Source organism: Amblyraja radiata, chromosome 5 (genome assembly GCF_010909765.2).
Source record: "Amblyraja radiata isolate CabotCenter1 chromosome 5, sAmbRad1.1.pri, whole genome shotgun sequence".
Taxonomy (NCBI): Eukaryota; Metazoa; Chordata; class Chondrichthyes; order Rajiformes; family Rajidae; genus Amblyraja; species Amblyraja radiata.
In genome coordinates, this window is record NC_045960.1 from 13,935,964 (window position 1) to 13,949,826 (window position 13,863).

At 46.6% G+C, this 13,863-nt stretch overlaps 1 protein-coding gene across 2 annotated transcripts in view; it reads left to right on the forward strand.

Annotated features, from left to right (window-relative positions):
- The window catches only part of mrps18a (mitochondrial ribosomal protein S18A), a 97,264-nt gene that overhangs the window by 81,129 nt on the left and 2,272 nt on the right, over window positions 1-13,863 (forward strand). The gene's annotated exons all lie outside the window — the stretch shown is intronic.

Below are 13,863 nucleotides of genomic sequence, written 5' to 3' on the forward strand. Positions count from 1 at the left end.
CTAACGGAATCAAGGGATATGGAGAGAAAGCAGGAACGGGGTACTGATTTTGGATGATCAGTCATGATCATATTGAATGGCAGTGCTGGCTCGAAGGGCGGAATGGCCTACTCCAGCATCTATTTTCTATGTTTCTATTTTTAACTAGTGTGAATGATCCGTCCATCCCCAGATCTTTGAATGGGAAGGTACAGTCATGTACAAACCCAGATGGGCAGGACAATAGGACTTGGCAATGCAAACCACCTCTGATATCATTGTGGCAAAAGAAATGAAAGAATGAGCGGTGCCCTTAGCTACAGCACGCTCGATATGATCACATTTGCAGAGATGGATGGGCTGGGAACAAACAGAATTGTAAAACTTGGACTCAGTTCGGTATGAATTGTCCGTGATCAGGTCAAGTTTGCACTTGATGACTGACTAGAACATTCACTCTTGCACCAAGCTTTTCTCCAACAGTCCTAACATGTGCTATGTAGTCAGTGTCATATCTTATTGGATATTACTCCAGTGAAGTGCCTTTTTACTGAAACTGTTTAAATGGACTCAAATTTGGCTTCACGGTTCTGACGGACTCCCCTTGCTGGTGCCTCTCAAAATTTTAGATACTTCTATCAGATCTCCCTTCAACCTCTTACGTTCCAGAGAAAACCATCCAAGTGTGTCCAACCCTCTGATTCAGGCATCATTCTGGTAAAACAAAAAAGACACAGAGGTGCTGGAGTAAGTAACTCGGTGGGTCAGGCAGCATATCTGGAGAACGTGGTTTAGTTTTGTTTAGAGATCCAGCAAGGAAACAGGTCAATTGGCCCAATGATTCCACGCTAACCATCCATCACCCGTTCACACTGGTTCTATGTTATCCCACTTTTTAATCCGCACCCTACACACTTAGGGTATTCACCACCGGGTGGCGTCCCTAATGGCCACCTCGCCCGCAGTCTGTCTTGTCCCTTCTCTTATTTATTATTTTAAGTATGTCTCGAATGTTTGTTTTAATGTCTCTTGATATGTTTTATGTGGGGCGGGGGGGATCAGGGGAAACCTTTTCCAGTTACTTACCTCGACAAAGAAGCGATTTTTCTCCGTGTCGCATCTCCGCACCCCCTGCGGCCTAACAACGTGGTGCGGCCTTTCCTGGAGACCGGCCTGGAGCTTCAAGCCGCGAGTGCGGCGAGGACTTACCATCGCGGAGCCTGGGATCTTTTGCCGAGGATCGCCAGTGTTGGAGCTCCGACCGCAGGGCATGTGGACTTGAACACCGTGAAGCGGCGGTCTCCAGTAAGAAGCAGCCGACTCGGGAGCTCCATGCCGCAAATGTGTTCCGATCCGTCCCGACGCCGGAGTTTCCATCATCCCGACGAGAGGGCGTGAACAGCGGACCGTCAGCAACGGCTCTGTTCAAAGGCCCTGACCACGGGTGAACAAAGGAGGAAGGTGACTGAACTTTATTGCCTTCCATCACAGCGAGGAACGTGGATTCCACTGTGGTGGATGTTTATGTTAAACTTTATATTATGTGCTGTGTGTATTTTTGCTTTTTTACTTAGTATGGCTGTATGGTAACTCAAATTTCACTGACCCTTAATTGGTACAAGTGACAATTAAATTGAATCTTGAATCTTGAATCTAACCTACAATTAACCTACAAACCTGCACATCTTTGGGATGTGGGAGGAAACCAAAGCACCCGAAGGAAACCCACATGGTCATTGGGAGAACGTGCAAACACAGACAGCACCCAAGGTCAGGATCGAACCTGGTTCTCTGGCACTGTGAGGCAGCAGCTCTACCAACTGCACCACTCAAGTGCAGAACCTGTCCATTTTCTAGACTAACATCTTGGTGCAAAACCTAAAGAGTGCCTGAATTGGTCATGAATTGGGTGGCACAGTGGCGAGCGGTAGAGTTACTGCCTTACAGCACTTGCAGCGCCTGAGACCCGGGTTCAATCCCGACCACGGGTGCTGTCTGTATGGAGTTTGTACGTTCCCCCGTGATCGCGTGGTTTTTGTTCCGAGATCTTCGGCTTCCTCCAACACTCCAATGACGCCCAGGTATGTAGGTTAATTGGCTTGGTGTATGTGTAAATTGTCCCTAATGTGTGTGTGTGTGTAGGATATTGTTAGTGTGCGGGGATCGCTGGTCGGTGCGGACCCGATGGGCCGAAGGGCCTGTTTCCGCGCTGTATCTCAAAACTAAAACTTAACTAAAAATTGGTCAGTTGAGACAGTAAAGCAGGACTTTTCAAGATCCCATGGCCAATATTCCTACTGATGACAAACTGACTCTTGATGAAGATGTGTGATTTTCACTCCACATTGTGTAAATCTACCAGTTACCGAGTCATACAGCACAGAAACAGGCTCTTCACCCCAACTTGTCCACGTTGACCCATCTAAGCTAATCTCATTTGGAAATGGACAGATGGAAGGAAGTGGTCAGATTATAGTTTGGGTCGGGACCTACCCACAGACTGATTTAGAACTTCTTCAGATTGATTAGTCTGAAGAAGGGTCTCGGACCTTTCACCTGTCCATTCCTCGCCCCAGGCGTTGCCTGACCCGCTGAGTTCCTCCAGCACTTTGTGTTCTGCTCAAGTATCCAGCGTCTGCAGTTCCTCCTGTCTCTGGCTTGGCACCGCTCGGCTCAACAAATTGGAAAGATGGCTGATTGCTGATGCAAATGATTTGTTAAAAGTGTTTTCCAGTACATTTAACACTGCGACTAAACATACTATTAACTCATTTTGTTTAAATTGGTTTTGAGCTTTCAAAATATTGTGAGAAAAGGAAAATTGTGGGCTTGTTTGTTGTTCTGTGAAACCATCGAGACGGGGGGAGTCTCAGTTCAGTGTTGACTTCACCAGCTCTAAGGCTCTTCCGGCAGAACTGCAGATGCTGGTTAATACACAAACGGACACAAAGTGCTGGAGTAACTCCGCGGGGCAGGCAGCATCTCTGGAGAACATGGATGAGCCTGAAGAAGGGTCTCAACCTGTCGCCTCAGTCTCAAGAAGGGTCTTGATTCAAAACGTCACCTATCCATGTTCTCCAGAGATGCTACCTGATCTGCCAAGTTATTCCAGCACTTTGTGCCCTTTGAGTCTCTTCCAGCTCTTGTTAAAGGGGTAAGACCACCAGGGCTTTGTTGCTTCTCTCTGGGATTGCATGAAAAGATGGAGGTTTGTCCACGCCGTTATCCGTTAGATGTACAGTTTCTCCAGAAGTCCAGAACTAGGGGTCACAGTTTAAGGATAAGGGGGAAATCTTTTAGGACCGAGATGAGAAAAACATTTTTCACACAGAGAGTGGTGAATCTCTGGAATTCTCTGCCACAGAAGGTAATTGAGGCCAGTTCATTGGCTATATTTAAGAGGGAGTTAGATGTGGCCCTTGTGGTTAAAGGGATCAGGGGGTATGGAGAGAAGGCAGGTACAGGATACTGAGTTGGATGATCAGCCATGATCATATTGAATGGCGGTGCAGGCTCGAAGGGCCAAATGGTCTACTCCTGCACCTAATTTCTATGTTTCTATGTTTCCAGTGGTTCCACTGCCCATGGTGTGAGCTCTCCATTCTCCCTGAGACTGCATGGGTGCTGCAGTTTCATAGAAACATAGACAATAGGTGCAGGAGTAGGCCATTCGGCCCTTTGATCCAGCACCGCCATTCAATATGATCATGGCTGATCATCCAAAATCAGTACCCCCCGTTCCTGCTTTCTCCCCATATCCCTTGATTCCTTTAGCCCTAAGAGACTAAATCTAACACTCTCTCGAATACATGGAGTGTAGGCTGAACCAGCTCTGAGGCTCTTCCAGTAGAAACTTCCAGGTCCCAAAACAGGCGGGATGTCCGTTTAATTGGCCACCCCGAACAACCTCCAAGAGTGTCGGTGGATAAAGGACAAAACAGCGGGGAGGCTATCAAGAGTGCGGGGACAAGAAAATGTGGAGCAGAGAACATAAAACTAATATAGAACAGTACAGCTCAAGTCCTTTACCCCACAATATCCGTGCTGAACATGATGCCAATTTAAACTAATCTCCTCTGCCTGCACCAGATCCATATCCCACCATTCCCTACATGTCCATGTGCCTATTTACTAGCCCTTTAAACGGTCAGGTCAGGTCGGGGGGGGGGGGGGGTGGGGGGCGGGAGTTCCCCCTGCCACGGGTACTATGTAATCCCGTGCTACAGCTCCATGGTCGGATAGTCGGCGACTAAACCGTCTCCCCCACCTGGTTTGCCAGGTGAGGAGGGGGCTGTGGACCCCCAGCAGGACCAAAAACAAGACCTGGCAAAGGGCGGATGAGCTTCTAGCGAGCCAACGGCCATCCACACTTCAGTAGAAGTTGCGATCACTGTCGTACATGGCATTGTAAGGAATGATGATAAAGCACACACACCAAAATCCTATACCTCCAGCGGCGGAAGTCCGCAGGAACAGGAGGACAGAGATGTGTGGTGCGTCCGTCACCGTTCCCGTCGGAAACCAGCACCACTGCGTCGCTAATGTCTTCAACGATGATGAATGAATGAATTTAAACGCCACTATCATATCTTCCTCCACCACCACCCCTGGCAGTGTTTTCCTGTCCCCCACCTCTGCCAAGATAAGTAAGGTAGTAAGGTATTAAGTGCCTTAATAATTACATAGAAACAGAAAATAGGTGCAGGAGTAGGCCATTCGGCCCTTCGAGCCTGTACCGCCATTCAATATGATCATGGCTGATCATCCAACTCAGTATCCCATACCTGCCTTCTCTCCATACCCCCTGATCCCTTTAGCCACAAGGGCCACATCTAACTCCCTCTTAAATATAGCCAATGAACTGGCCTCAACTACCTTTTGTGGAAGCGAATTCCACAGATTCACCACTCTCTGTGTGAAAAATGTTTTTCTCATCCCAGTCCTAAAAGATTTCCCCCTTATCCTTAAACTGTGACTCCTTGTTCTGGACTTCCCCAACATCGGGAACATAGAAACATAGAAATTAGGTGCAGGAGTAGGCCATTCGGCCCTTTGAGCCTGCACCGCCATTCAATATGATCATGGCTGATCATCCAACTCAGTATCCTGTACCTGCCTTCTCTCCATACCCTCTGATCCCCTTAGCCACAAGGGCCACATCTAACTCCCTCTTAAATATAGCCAATGAACTGGCCTCAACTACCCTCTGTGGCAGAGAGTTCCAGAGATTCACCACTCTCTGTGTGAAAAAAGTTTTTCTCATCTCGGTTTTAAAGGATTTCCCCCTTATCCTTAAGCTGTGACCCCTTGTCCTGGACCTCCCCAACATCGGGAACAATCTTCCTGCATCTAGCCTGTCCAACCCCTTAAGAATTTTGTAAGTTTCTATAAGATCCCCTCTCAATCTCCTAAATTCTAGAGAGTATAAACCAAGTCTATCCAGTCTTTCTTCATAAGACAGTCCTGACATCCCAGGAATCAGTCTGGTGAACCTTCTCTGCACTCCCCCTATGGCAATAATGTCCTTCCTCAGATTTGGAGACCAAAACTGTACGCAATACTCCAGGTGTGGTCTCACCAGGGCCCTGTACAACTGCAGTAGAACCTCCCTGCTCCTATACTCAAATCCTTTTGCTATGAAAGCTAACATACCATTCGCTTTCTTCACTGCCTGCTGCACCTGCATGCCTACTTTCAATGACTGGTGTACCATGACACCCAGGTCTCGCTGCATCTCCCCTTTTCCTAATCGGCCACCATTTAGATAATAGTCTGCTTTCCTGTTTTTGCCACCAAAATAGATAACCTCACATTTATCCACATTATACTGCATCTGCCAAACATTTGCCGACTCACCCAGCCTATCCAAGTCACCTTGCAGTCTCCTAGCATCCTCCTCACAGCTAACACTGCCCCCAGCTTAGTGTCATCCGCAAACTTGGAGATATTGCCTTCAATTCCCTCATCGAGATCATTAATATATATTGTAACAATCTTCCTGCATCTAGCCTGTCCAACCCCTTAAGAATTTTGTACGTTTCTATAAGATCCCCCCTCAATCTTCTAAATTCTAGCGAGTACAAGCCGAGTGAATAGTATAGCCACTATCATATCTGCCTCCACCACCAGTGTTTTCCAGTCCCCCACCTCTGCCAAGATAAGTACGGTAGTAAGGTATTAAGTGCCTTAATGATTACTGTCTAGTGGCTCTGACATCCACCATCATGAAGTGCTTCAAGAGACTGGTAATGGTGATCCATTAACTCCAGGTTCCCAATCAGACGTGATCCACTGCATTTTGCCCACCATGGCAACATGTCCACAGCATGTCGACATCTCCCCGGCCTCAAACTCATCTCTGGAACACCAAGACAAGGCACCAACGTCAGACTCCTCTATTTATCAACTATACCTCTGCCTTCAACGGCATAATCCCATCCAAATTTATCTCCACACTCCTGGACCTAGGAGTCAGCAACCCACCTCTGCCACTGGATACACGGCTTTCAGACCCACAGACCACAGTCAGTGAAGCTAGGTCATGTCACAAGTGATAGGAGCAGAATTAGGCCCTTCCAACCATCAAGTCTACTCCGCCATTCAATCATGGTTGATCTATCTCTCCCTCCTAACCCCATTCTCCTGCCTTCTCCCCATATCACCTGACACCCGTACTAATCAAGAATCTATCTATCTCTGCCTTAAAAATATCCACTGACTTGGCCTCCACAGCCTTCTGTGGCAAATAATTCCACAGATTCGCCAGCCTCTGACTGAAGATGTTTCTCCTCATCTCCTTCCGTGTGTGACAACACCTTCTCCACAATAGCTCTCAACACCTCAGCCCAGCAAGGGTGCATTCTCAGTCCCCTACTCTACCCCCTACACACCCACGAGTATCTGTGTAAACCAGTGGAAATACTGCAAGTTTAGTCTTTTATCTTCCCTCGCATGAATCGGCAGCTGATGAAGATGATGTTCTTTCTTTGTGGCAATCAAACGACTTGCCGAAAATACAAAGCAGGCATTATGTAGAGGCACTGGTGGTGATTGAGAACCAAAACACTCTTTATTCCAGCTATTTTCTTTCAAAGCCCATTCACTGCCTCAAAATATTATCTGCAAATCTGAAACTCAGCTTGCCAATTTCCACTCCCTCGTGTTCCATAAAGATTAGAAGTGTAATCTACTCATTTTTCTCTGTAATATTTGACACAAGTTTGATGAGGAACATAAAAAGAAGCAAACCCATCATGTCAACTTACACAAGCATCAGAGAAATATATTGTCCCAGTTACATAATTGCAAACATATGGAACTGATTTTCTATGAAAGGAAGTTAATCGTACCTCAGATGAATAGCTGAATGATTATTCAGTAAAGACTAAACATCAATTCACGCAGCTAAAAATAAAATAGGAGAGCAGGTCAAGAAGAACGAAATGAGGTTAAAAAAAAAGGGAGAACTTATGTAAACTTTGCAAACGAGTATTTTGTTTGGGAAATAGTATATTAAATGTCATACGATGCTGGTTGTTTTAAAGCCACATTAAAATATTGGCGCATTACTGGAAAAGGTTTTTAAAATATTTCAAGCAAATTATGCTGTCACCCGCTCACACAGTCCCTGCATATTAATAAGAATATCATTTGTTTGCTAGTAGTCTCAACATAAAGTGGGCTGTTAATAACCCACTTTATGCCTTGTGACACAACCCACGTGTCTTCACCTCGATAATGAAAGTATCTGGATAGGGGTTGTTAAAGTGAAGCACATTTCATATGGATGTCAACTTTCTCACACTCCTATTTAAAAGGTTTTACGCCATTGAATTAGACGAGTTATACGCACTGAGTCTATTCCTGTTGGGATTATTTGTGGGATTGTGTGCGACCAACATTTGTCACCCAGCAGATGAGGTCACTGGAAATCAAAAATAAGTTTAAAAAAAAGGCTGCAGATGCTGGAAAGCTGAAGTAAAAAGCACTGAAAATGTTGAGCAGGATGCACTAAGTGCTGGAGCAACAGCAGGTCAGGCAGCATCTCTTGAGAACGTGGATAGGTGATGTTTCGGTTCGAGGTCCAGCATCTGCAGTTCTTTGTTTCTACATTTGCTGCAAAATGCTACCTAGGTGAGCATGTTGGACAAACTTGGATTGTTTTCCCTGGAACGGTGAATGCTGAGGGTAATGCAAATGGCAGAATTATCTGGTAAGTCTCATGCAGAATACTTGGCCCACTAATACCTTAAGAACATACGACTAGGTCAGGCTGCATCTGGAGTATAGGTTGCCCCTTTACAGGAATGATGTGGAGGCTTTGGAGAGGGTGCAGAGAAGGGGTTTACCAGATGCTGCCTGGGGATTAGAGGGTATTAGCTACAGGGAGAGTTTGGACAAACTTGGGTTATTTGCTCTGGAACGCCGGAGGTTGAGGGGAGACCTGATAAGGGCCTGTCCCACTTACGCAACTTTTTCGGCGACTGCCAGCAACCGTCATAGGTCGCCGAAAATTTTCAACATGTTGAAAATTCAGCGGAGACCAGAAAGACTCTTTGGAGACCTCTCACGACCATAGGAGACCTCTCACGACCATACACGCGACCTCTGGTGACATGTCGCGGGAGACCTCTCACGACCATAGGAGACCTCTCACGACCATACCGACTGTATGGTCGTGAGAGGTCTCCAAAGAGTCGTAGCGTCTTTCTAGTCGCCGCTGAATTTTCAACATGTTGAACATTTTCGGCGACCTATGACGGGTGCCGGCAGTCGCCGAAAAAGTCGAGTAAGTGGGACAGCCCCTTACAGATGTGTATAAAATTATGAGAGGCAGAGACAGGGTAGACAGTCAGAACCTTTCCAGGGTGGGAATGTCATAGACGTGACAGCATAGCTTTAAGGTGAGAGGGGCAAAGTTGAAAAAGAGATGTGCGGGGGCAAGTGTTTTACACAGAGGGTGCCTGGAGTAAGTTGCCAAGAGTTGTGGTGGAGGCACATACGACAGTGATGTTTAAGAGACTTTTACAGAGGCATGTGGAAGTGCGGGTGATGGAGGGATATGGATCACGTGCATGTAATGCATGTAGAGGAGATTAGTTTAACGAGACTGTGAAATGTTACAGGGAGAAGGCAGGAGAATGGGGTTGAGAGGGAAACATAGATCAGCCAGTGTTGAATGGTGAAGTAGACTCGATGGGCTGAATGGCCTAATTCTGCTTTTCTGTGTTATAGTCTTATCAAATTGGGCACGTACATTGTGGGCCAAGTATTCTTGGGTTTTTCTGTTCCGTGTTCTAAGACATAGATTGGTAATTCTAGATCCCAGGATGGAAATATCAAAGACTAAACGCCCTGTCCCACTGTATGAGTTCATTCCAAGAGTTCTCCCGAGTTTGCCCTGATCCGAACTCAGAGATTTACGGTAATGGCCGCTCGTCGGTACTCGGGGCTCTCGTGGACATTTTTCAACATGTTGAAAAATCTTCACGACTCTTCCCGAGCTTACCGCATTTCCCGAGTACCTGCCGTTAGCGTTACGAGCCGCTAAGAGACGTCCCCCAGCTCCGACGTACCCGCTACGTTCATTCTACGTGCTTCCACGAGTTTAATTTTTTTTAACTCGGGAGAGCACTTGAATGAACTCGTACAGTGGGACAGGGCTATTTGAGGCATAGCTTTAAGGTGAGAGGGGCAAGGTTTAAGAGAGATGTGTAGGGGCTACTTCTTTTACACAGAGGGTGGTGGAAGTACCTGGAATGTACTATCAGGGGTGGTGGTGGAGGCAGATACCAAAGTGGCGTTTAAGAGGCTTTTGCATAGCATATGGATTTGCAGGGAATGGATGGATATGAATTATCTGCAGGCATTTAAGTATTAGACACATAGAAAATACGTGCAGGAATAGGCCATTCGGCCCATCGAGCCATTCAATATGATCTTGGCTGATCGTCCAAAATCAGTACCCCGTTCCTGCATTTTCCCCCATATCCGTTCATTCCATTAGCCCTAAGAGCTAAATCTAACTCTCTCTTGAAAACATCCAGTGAATTGGCCTCCACTGCCTTCTGTGGCAGAGAATTCCACGGATTCACAACTCTCTGGGTGAAGAAGTTTTTCCTTATCTTAGTCCTAAATGGCCTACCCCTTATTCTTAAACTGTGACCCCTGGCTCTGGACTCCCCCAACATCGGGCACATTTTTCCTGCATCTACCCTGTCCAATCCTCCAAGAGTGTCATATGTTTCTATAAGATACCCTCTCATCCTAAATGCCAGTTAATATAAGCCCATTTGATCCATTCTTTCATCATATGTCAGACCCGCCATCCCGGGAATTAACCTATGCTGCTCCCTCAATAGCAAGATTGTCCTTCCTCAAATGAGGAGACCAAAATTGTGCACAATACTCCAGGTGTGGTCTCACCAGGGCCCTGTACAACTGCAGTAGAACCTCCTTGCTCCTATACTCAAATCCTCTCGCTATGAAGGCCAACATGCCATTAGCTTTCTTCACTGCCTGCTGTACCTGCATGCTTACTTTCAGTGTTCAAAAGGGAACTGCAGATGCTGGAATATCGAAGGTACACAAAATTGCTGGGGAAACTCAGCGGGTGCAGCAGCATCTATGGAGCGAAGGAAATCGGCGACGTTTCGGGCCGAAACGTCTGAAGAAGGGTTTCGGCCCGAAACGTCGCCTATTTCCTTCGCTCCATAGATGCTGCTGCACCCGCTGAGTTTCCCCAGCAATTTTGTGTACCTTGCTGACTTTCAGTGACTGATGTATAAGGACATCCACGTCTCGTTGCACCTTCCCTTTTTCCTAATCTGACACCATTCAGATAATCTGAATCAGATAGGTCTGAAGAAGGGTCTCGAATGCCATTCCTTCTCTCCAGAGATGATGCCTGGCCTGCTGAGTTATTCCAGCATTTTGTGTCTCCCATCCAGATGATAATCTGCCTTCTTGTTCTTGCCACCAAATAGGTCTTGGCATCATGTTCAACATGGCCATTGTGGGCCAAAGAGCCTGTTCCCGTGCTGTGCTGTTCTATACAACACCATCAGCACTGCTTTCATCAAGTTGAGTTTTAGTTTAGTTTATTCTCATGTGTACCGAGGTACAGTGAAAAGCTTTTGTTGCGTACATCCACTCCCCACATACTCGGGGGTAATTTACACTAAGCCAATTAATCTTCAAACCTGCACGTCTTTTGGACTTGCGTGGAAACCGGAGCAACCGGAGGAAACCCACATGGTGACCGGGAGAACATATAAACTCCATAATGTGGGGCTGAGGATAGGATCAACCCTGGGTCTCTGACGCTGTGAGGCAGTGGCTATACCAGCTGTGCCACTGTGAAGCACAGTGGCTAAGTGGAGCTGAGAGATTGAACAGCAAGCACTTCCATGGAATGCACGGCTTCCATGGCAAGAGGGCAAAATACATTGCAATAGGATCAATGCATAGTCCAAGGGTAGGGAGAATGGGAACCAGAGGAGATAAGTTTAAGGTGAAACATAGAAACATAGAAAATAGGTGCAGGAGTAGGCCATTCGGCCCTTCGAGCCTGCACCGCCATTCAATATGATCATGGCTGATCATCCAACTCAGTATCCTGTACCTGCCTTCTCTCCATACCCCCTGATCCCTTTAGCAAAGGGGCCACATCTAACCCTCTTAAATATAGCCAATAAACTGGCCTCAACTACCTTCTGTGGCAGAGACTTCCACATATTCACCACTCTCTGTGTGAAAAATGTTTTCCTCATCTCGGTCCTAAAAGATTTCCCCCTTATCCTTAAACTGTGACCCCTTGTTCTGGACTTCCCCAACATCGGGAACAATCTTCCTGCATCTAGCCTGTCCAACCCCTTAAGAATTTTGTAAGTTTCTATAAGATCCCCCCTCAATCTTCTAAATTCTAGCGAGTACAAGCCGAGTCTATCCAGTCTTTCTTCATATGAAAGTCCTGACATCCCAGGAATCAGTCTGGTGAACCTTCTCTGTACTCCCTCTATGGCAAGAATGTCTTTCCTCAGATTAGGAGACCAAAACTGTACGCAATACTCCAGGTGTGGACTCACCAAGACCCTGTACAACTGCAGTAGAACCTCCCTGCTCCCTGAAGGGGGAAAGATTTTATAGGAACCTGAGGGGCAACTTTTTTACATAAAGGGCATTGAGGCAGGTAATATCACTACGTTTAAGAAACATTTAGACAGGTACATGGATAGGATAGGTTTAGAGGGATGTGGGTCAAATGTTGGCAGGTGTGACTAGTGGAGATGGGGCATGTTGGTCGGCGTGGGCAGGTTGGGCTGAAGAGCCTGTTTCGAGGCTGTATAAATCTCTGACTCTGAGAAAGAAATTGAGTCTGACAGGCTGAAGAGGCAGCGACTAAGTGCAGGAAAAGCAGATCTTAACTTTACAATGCATCGTGAGGTGACCGAGGAAATTTGTTTGTGCTTAAAGTCGACATAAACGGACCGTTATTCCTCTACGTTAGTTGCGGGGGACAGGTTAAGTTGGGCTTTATAGTGAATTAAACATATTTTATTGAAGACTAGCTAAATAACCAGCTGCTCCCATGTTATTCTTATTTTACATATATATCTTTTATAAGCTCCTGTAATGACCTGCTAAAGCTGATTCACTTTTTAAAAGCAGAGGAAGCTATTTTCACTGAGGTTATTAATGACCGGTTTAATGGTGAGACGGAAGGTATTTTGAAAAACAGTCATTAATGTCTGTCATTTACCGATGGTGTACCAAGCCGCTGCCGACTGGCTGATTTATCGCACATCCAGGCGTGCATCACTTGTTACTCAATAAAACTTCAGTGGCTGCTCTCCCGTTGCCTGAAGTCGTCATCTGGGCAGAAGGATCAGAGTTCAGTTGCTGCTTTTTCTTCTCCAGAGTAACAAGCAAGGTAGTAAAGCCGGCCCTGTTTCCTTTTCTCCAGAGAGGCTGCCTGCACTGCTTGCTGAGTTATTCCAGCTTCCAGCAGTCTATTATCGGTTGAAGATTTGCGTCAGGTATCTTGTTCCTGATCGCTTTCCTGAGACATAAGACACGGGAACAGAACTAAGCCGTTCGGCCCATCGTGCTCTGAAGTATCGTATGAGCACCAGAGCCACACAGCGTGGAAACGGCCCTTTGGCCCAACATGTCCCATCTACACTAGTTGCACCCGCCTGCTTTTCGCCCATATCCCTCTAAACCTACCCTATCCATGTACCTGTCTAAATGCTTCTTAAACGTTGCAATAGTCCTTCCCTCTACTACCTCCTCCGGCACCTCATTCCATACGCCCACCACACTTTGGTAAAAAAGTTACTCTTTGGGTTCCCATTAAATCTTTCCCCCCTCATCTTAAACCCATGCCCTCTGGTTCTCGACTCGCTTACTCTGGGAAAAAGATTATATTCCTCTCATGATTTTGCACAGATTAGATTTAAAGCGTAGAACAATGCAGCAGAGGAACAGGCCCTTTGGCCCACAATGTCTTTGCCAAACTGATCCCAAGACCAACTCTAATCTGCCTGTACGTGATCCATACCCCTCCATCCCCTGCTTATCCATGTGCCTATCCAAAAGTATTTTAAACGCCACAATTGTATCTGACTCCACCACCAACCCCAGCAGCGCTAGAGGCCCGGGTTCGATCCTGACTTCCGCTGCCATCTGTGTGGAGTTTGCACGTTCTCCAGGGGCTCCAGTTTCAACACACATCCCAAAGACGTGCGGGTTTGCAGGTTAATTGGCCTGTGTAAAATTGCCCTTAGTGTGCAGGAAGTGGATGCCAAAGTGGGATAACATAGAACTAGTGTGAATGGGTGATCGATGGTCGGTGTGGACGTGGTGGGCTTCCATTCCTCTCCC